At 49.3% G+C, this 6,746-nt stretch overlaps 1 pseudogene; it reads left to right on the top strand.

Moving 5' to 3' along the window:
* The first annotated feature begins 3,641 nt into the window (after positions 1 to 3,641).
* On the top strand, positions 3,642 to 4,972 carry LOC147109468 (uncharacterized; annotated as a pseudogene).
* Positions 4,973 to 6,746: the final 1,774 nt, after the last annotated feature.

The raw sequence follows: 6,746 nt of genomic DNA, 5'->3' as shown, positions 1-6,746 counted from the left end.
GGGTTTCTGCGCGTCTCTATCCCTCTCCTTGATGCTGCTCGGCCCCTGAACACTGGCTGCGCCCTGTGCGCTCTGCCCTCTCTCTCTCTCTCGCCGACGCTGCTCGGCCCTTTGCTGCGCCGCTCGGTCGGGCTCTAGCCCGCCGCTGTCCGGGAAGGGTCTGCGCACTACCTGTTGCCAGCCCGTTTCGCTGGACCACCGCAACTGGAAAGCCAAGCCTGGCTCTCAACAGCCTCCCCCGCAATTCTCGAGTCTCTGCTGGATGACTGGGCGATTGCCCGTGGTCGATGCCCGTGTCTCTGGCCTTTACCTCCAATCTACTGGTCTCCAGGAACTAATCCCTGGGAGGTGATGCAGAGTTGCAGGTAGGATCGAATTTGTCTCGTTGCCAATGTTGTTCCCAAGAGTAATAAGACACAAGACTGCAGGAGGAATGGTACAACAGGTGTTTACTCAACGTGGCTCACTCTGGAACTGAACTGTACAGATTACTACTCAGTGCTATATACAGGTGTGGTCACTGCCGATACTACAGTATACATGAGCTGTAAAAAGTAGTTCCCCCCTTAAAGGTATATACATTACACCTTGGAGACACAAGGGCCAACCGTAGCAACCACCTCTTTACGGCGCAATGTGCATGGTCACATCACGAATAACCATACCGACTCACGGCCCATATGTGGTGCTGATGCCACGGCGTGTAGCCACGAGTTGGGGCCCATTAATGATGGGGACGACCCACTGGTAGTTAATAGGAGGTGGGCAGATATCAGGAGGGGTCACCCCGAGTTAGAAGAGGGAGACTTAAAACAAGTCCTCCTCTTGGCCTGTTCCACTTCTTTAAAGAATAATCTGCCAGACGCAATCCTCCAGTGTGGCACAGCGACCGATGCAGTCATGACTGAGATCATAAACCATTTAGGGATCCAAAACTTAAACTTAGTGGCTATGCTTAGTCAGACCAAACAGCGCCCAGATGAGACCCTTTGAGCCTTCAATAATCGCCTGTACGATATCTATGAACGTACCCAGAACCAGGCACCTGCAAATGCTGCAGCAGGAAAGAATCAGGAACAATTCAAAATGATGTTCCTAACCCAACTCCACTCTTTAGTTAAAACTACCCTGGGCATAGCCGTGAGGCCCACCGATCAGTGGACAGATATAGAGACTAACGTTCAAAGAGCCTGGGAGATGGTAAAAGACCAGTTAAAGATGAAGTCACCGCCCACCGCAAAGAAACCAGTGTCAGCGGTGGAGGGATCTTGGTACTACCTCTTTAGGGGACAGTGCTTTAATTGTAAGAAGGAAGGTCACCCAGCAAAACACTGCAGGAGACCCAGACAGGCACCGGACCACGATGCAATGCAGAGATACCTCTCGAGGGACGAACCCAAACTCTCTGGGATGGAACAACAATTGGCTCAGTTAGTTACCCTTCGAAAAAAGGACAAATCCAAGCCCTCTGGGATGGATCAACGATTGGACCAGTTGATTACCCTCATGAAAGCCCAAATCGTCACGGGGGGCAGGGGTGCAAAATCATTTACCGGTGCACGTAATCGCCAATGCACACCCATTGGGAATGCAAAATCCTATCGTCAATGCACACCCATTGGAGGGAACCCTGCAAGGATCCACCCTATGACGGGGTTTGGCCCCTAAAGATTGGTCGGAAGTGGGGTTCCGATGTGATGGTAGCGGGAGACCAGTAGTCCTTGTTGTCTTAAAAGGGGGCCGACAGCAGATTATGCTTAGACACTTGCTCAGCCATTACCATCATCCACACCCCATACCCTGAACGCCATGCAGCGGCAGGCAAGTGTTGTATGGCCCCTAAAGGGTTTAATGGTGATACAATCACCACCTATACAGGGAAGGCCTCTGAACTGCAGTTGGAAGGCCTCACCTGCAAGGTCCCAGTGCCGATGCTGATGACCACCCCCGACGGAAGGGGAATTTTAGGGACTGATGTGTTGGATCAGTATGGCGTGGTAATAGATTACAATCAAGACAGTGTTTGTATGGGATTGAGAAATAATGCAAAAGTGATAGAAATTTCAGATGCTCACTCAGTTTTTGCTATTAAAAAGCCATCCGAGTATGACCCTCCGGGGAGCGAAAATGAAGCTGTGGCAAAACTAATTCAGGAACACCTAGCGGTGTTTGCCACGTGCAAGCACGATTGGGGAAAAATGGCAGGTGAAGAGTCTATTGAGGGACCCCCCACGCATTCATTAAACAGTACCCCATCCCAAAGGAGAGTCACCCTTACATCCGAGACACCATAAATTCCCTAGTTGAGCAGGGTGTTGTTAGGACAGACACTTTCACAACCAATTCACCCACATGGCCGGTTAAAAAGCCTGATAGCAGCTGGCAACTGACTATTGATTACAGAAAGTTAAATTCTGTACGCAAGCCTGCTCACCGGTAGTAAGAGAAGCTCCCACCATATTATCTCAACTTCCTGCTGGTTCCAAGTACTTCTCGACCCTCGACATCACCAATGGATTCTGGAGTATCCCTGTTAAAAGGGAGGACCAGTACAAATTCACGTTCACATTTGAGGACCAGAGCTATACCTGGACATGCCTGCCTCAGGGGTTCCAGAATGCCCCCCAATCTTCCACAAAAGAATGGCTGCAGTTTTAAGACTTTTCCCACCCTACCTGCTTGCTACAGTACGTAGACGACCTACTGCTGGCAACCGATAACATGGATGATCATCTGTCCCTTTTGCACGAACTGTTGACATTGTTGGCTCAGGCGGGACTAAAGGCTCAGTTGGTAAAAGAACGGGTCACCTTTCTGGGAGTGTGCATTTCTCCAGAGGGATCGTCCCCCGACTCCCACAAGGTGGAGATAATACAGCAACTACTATTACCCACTTCCAAAACTTCCAAACTACAAGATCATTCTTGGGTTTGGTGGGGTACCAAAGGGCTTTATCCCAGGCTATTCAGAGTGCGCAAAGCTATGATTTGATAAAATTGCAGGGTGATGACATACGCCTGGCATGGACTGATGCTCACACCCAGTCCGTGGCTAAATTAAAAACTGCAGTGATACAGGCTGCAATTCTGATTCCTCCGGATCCCACACAGCCCTTCTATCAGGGTCACAGAACAAAGCCTCGCCGCAGTTCTGTGCCAAACGCGAGCTAATCGACTACAGCCCGTTGCATATATGTCTCGAATCCTGCAGGGGGCAGAAAAGACATATACCGTGTGCGAGCGCCACCTGCTGGCCATCTTCTGGGCCGTGCATCATTTTACCTTTATTTCTGGGCTACAAGCGACCATCCTTCACAGCGCTCACATGCCTCTGAACCTACTGATGAAACCTGGAGATTCACTAGTTTCCTCACAGCGCCTCAGCAAATGGACATTGGAATTTATGGAAAGAGACATTGGTATCATTTCCAAACGCACCACATTGCTGCCACAATTTCTGGTTTATGAGGGGGAACCGCATGAATGTCCGCTACCCCTGATTAACTTTCAGACCCATCCTGTGCAGAAAGAGCCCATACAGGGAGCCCCAGATGTCTACGTTGATGGGTCCTCATATCACATCGAGGAATGCCCCCAAACCGGGTATGCTGTGGTATTGCCAGAGAGAACCATCCAGCGATGATGCAACCGACAGTCCTCACAATATGCAAAAATCACCGCACTTCTAACCACCGTGAAAGAAAGCTCAGATAGACCTGTGAATATTTGGTCTGCTAGTGCCTATGCTATAAACACCATGCTCTCCTTGACCCTATACCACAAAAATAACTGCCGTACAATAGACGGTAAGGCCCTGGTCCATGGGCCCTGGTTACACCTGCTCTGGTCATATCTTAAACAGCGATCCCAGCCCTGCTTCATAGGAAAAGTAGCAGCCCATAGAAAAGGGGTCCACATAGTGAGGGAAATTCCAGAGCAGACAGAGCAGCCAAGGACACTGCGATTGTTGGGGAGATAGAGGATATAGTTGTTGAGCCCTGCAATGCTGTTAGCAAGGGCTCCCCAACAGATCACCTAGATTTAAAATCCCTGCAGCAGCAATATTGGCCATACGCCGTTGAAAGCGTCTGGCACGAGGAAGGCAGACCCCTTCCTCAATCGACAGCCTGGGCCCCCAATACCACACTAGCCACTGCCCCTGACAGACCCCTTCCTCAACCGACAGCCTGGGCCCCCAATACCATACTAGCCACTGCCCCTGACAGACCCCTTCCTCAATCGACAGCCTGGGCCCCCAATACCATACTAGCCACTGCCCCTGACAGACCCCTTCCTCAATCGACAGCCTGGGCCCCCAATACCACACTAGCCACTGCCCCTGACTCAGCGGAGCAGTTGGTGATGTTCAAAAGAAAGCCATACGCCTGCCCGGTGGTGTGTGTTCCACCAGAGGTGGGTCAGGAACTGCTCTCCCTCTTTCACTCCCACCCCACGGCAGGGCACTATTCCGCCCTGGTAACCTTCTATAAGGTAGCATCCACAGCTTGGTGGCCTTCCATGAGGGAAACAATCAAATTATATGCGGCACGATGCCTACCGTGCCTGCAGCACAATCCTCCCGCGTGTATGAACAGAGCCTTGCTTCAAAGCGTGCCCCCATCTCAAGGGCCATGGACTCACCTCCAGATAGGCTTCATAGGGCTACTTCCACAGGCACCAGGCAATTTTCAGCATGCCCTAGTGGTGGTGGATCAATTCACTAAATGGATCGAAGCATGCCACTGCCGCTCCAACACCGTAATCACGGCAGTCAAAACACTATTAAATCATGTGTTTTGTAGGTGGGGAGTACCGGTACAAGTGGACAGTGATCAAGGGTCGCACTTTACCGGCAAGAGTTTTACTCACCTGCAGGAAATGCTGGGGATAAAACACAAACTATATATTGCTCACCACCCCCAGTCATCCGGAGGGGTCGAAAGGGGGAACGGGACCCTCAAGTTAATGTTTAAAAAATTATGTGCGGACCACCCCACTCAATGGGCTAACATGCTGCCAATGTGCTTAATGGCAATGAGGTCCACACCTCATAAAACAACAGGAGTCTCTCCATATCAGGCCATGATGGGGAGATTGAAGAGAACGCCAGGCCAGCTAACACTAACGGGGATGATCCCCTTGACAATGGAACCATGTAGTTCCAAGTGGCTGGAACAAGTGATAAATCACACCGATCAGATGAATCAATTTGTGGCCACGAAATTGGGGAAGTCAAAAAGACAAATTAAAAGGTACTTTGACAAGAAAGTACGTCCCTTTAAGTATCAGGTAGGGGACACCGTAATGAGTCCAAATTATGGGAAAAAGAAGCATGCCTTTGAGCCCAGGTGGTGGGGACTCCACACGATTATAGACCGATTGAACTCCGCGGTTTATTTGATTCAGTTACCGGGGTAAAAGGGCGTTATGTACAAGAAATAGTATCATATTAATCAGTTAAAAACTGCCAAAGTGTAAATACTACACTGATCTTGTTTCCCACAGGACCATGATACAGATACAGATGACACAACAATACCATAAACAGCAGAGCTATACAAAAGCTAGGAGCCAGCCTGTTATATCCGTGTATCTTAATGTTGTGTCCTTCAATAATCAGACAACAGACTGCAGGGAACGATCAACAGGTGTTTACTGAATGAGGGTTCAAACTGCAACTAACTGTACAGATCACTACTCAGGGTTTATATACAGGTGTGGTCACTGCCGGTACTACAGGATACAGGAGCTGTAAAAAGTAGTTCTCCCCCTTAAAGGTACATACATTACAATTCCTCCCCTTTTAGATTAACAGTACCATAACACTCATTTAACAATTAAATATCAAACTAATTACAATTAACACTTTTAACATGCAACATTAACTGAAAATAGTCTATTTATAAATTCAGTCTTTGGGGAGGCTTCCTGATTCTTTCTGGATAACGCCTTTCCCGAGTGTCTCGCTCTTGGTGCGGAGGCGATTCTAACACCCTGTCATCAGTTGATTCATCAGCTTCCAATGCCATTGTTTCTGAGGTAGATGCGACCTGTACGTCGGGTTCCTCACCAGGTACGTATGGCCGAGACATGGGGTTGACTCGTTCCTGTGACTCTAGGATCTGGTCAGCATGGCGTCTCACAATGTTCTCCCCAACATCCACTGTGTACATTAGTGGCCCCTGCCGTGTGCATATCGTTCCTGGTTGCCATTTCTCTGTTCGGTAGTCGCGGGCCAACACTGGTTGCCCTACATTGAAGCTCCTTGTCGGCTTCTCATTGATGTGCTGGAATTGCTTACTCTCAACATCTCTTCGTACATTTGGTCTGAGCAAATCCAGACGAGATCTCAACCTTCGGTTAAAGAACATCATGGCCGGGGCCTGGTTGGTGACTGCATGTGTCACATTTCTGTAGGCTAACAGGAAATTTGTCCACCTTATGCTGCAGTGGAGTGTCGTCATCGCACATGGCCTTTACTGCTTTTTTAAAGGTTTGTACGAACCTCTCAGCCAATCCATTTGTGGCTGGATGATACGGGGCGGATGTGTAATGCCTTACCCCATTCCTTTTCATAAATCTTCGAAACTCTTCGGACACAAACTGTGGTCCGTTATCAGAGCAAATCTGCTCTGGCAAGCCGTTCCTGGCAAAAATGGTCCGTAGGACTGCAATAGTTTTCACCTCAGGCCATTTCGAGTGCGCATCCACGGCTATTAAAAACATTGAGTCCATGAATGGACCAGC

This window comes from Somniosus microcephalus, chromosome 12, assembly GCF_052327205.1.
Source record: "Somniosus microcephalus isolate GS21.2 chromosome 12, FLI_Smic_1.0, whole genome shotgun sequence".
NCBI lineage: Eukaryota > Metazoa > Chordata > Chondrichthyes > Squaliformes > Somniosidae > Somniosus > Somniosus microcephalus.
Note: the sequence above shows the minus strand (reverse complement) of the source record. Positions and strands in the feature narration are given on the sequence as shown.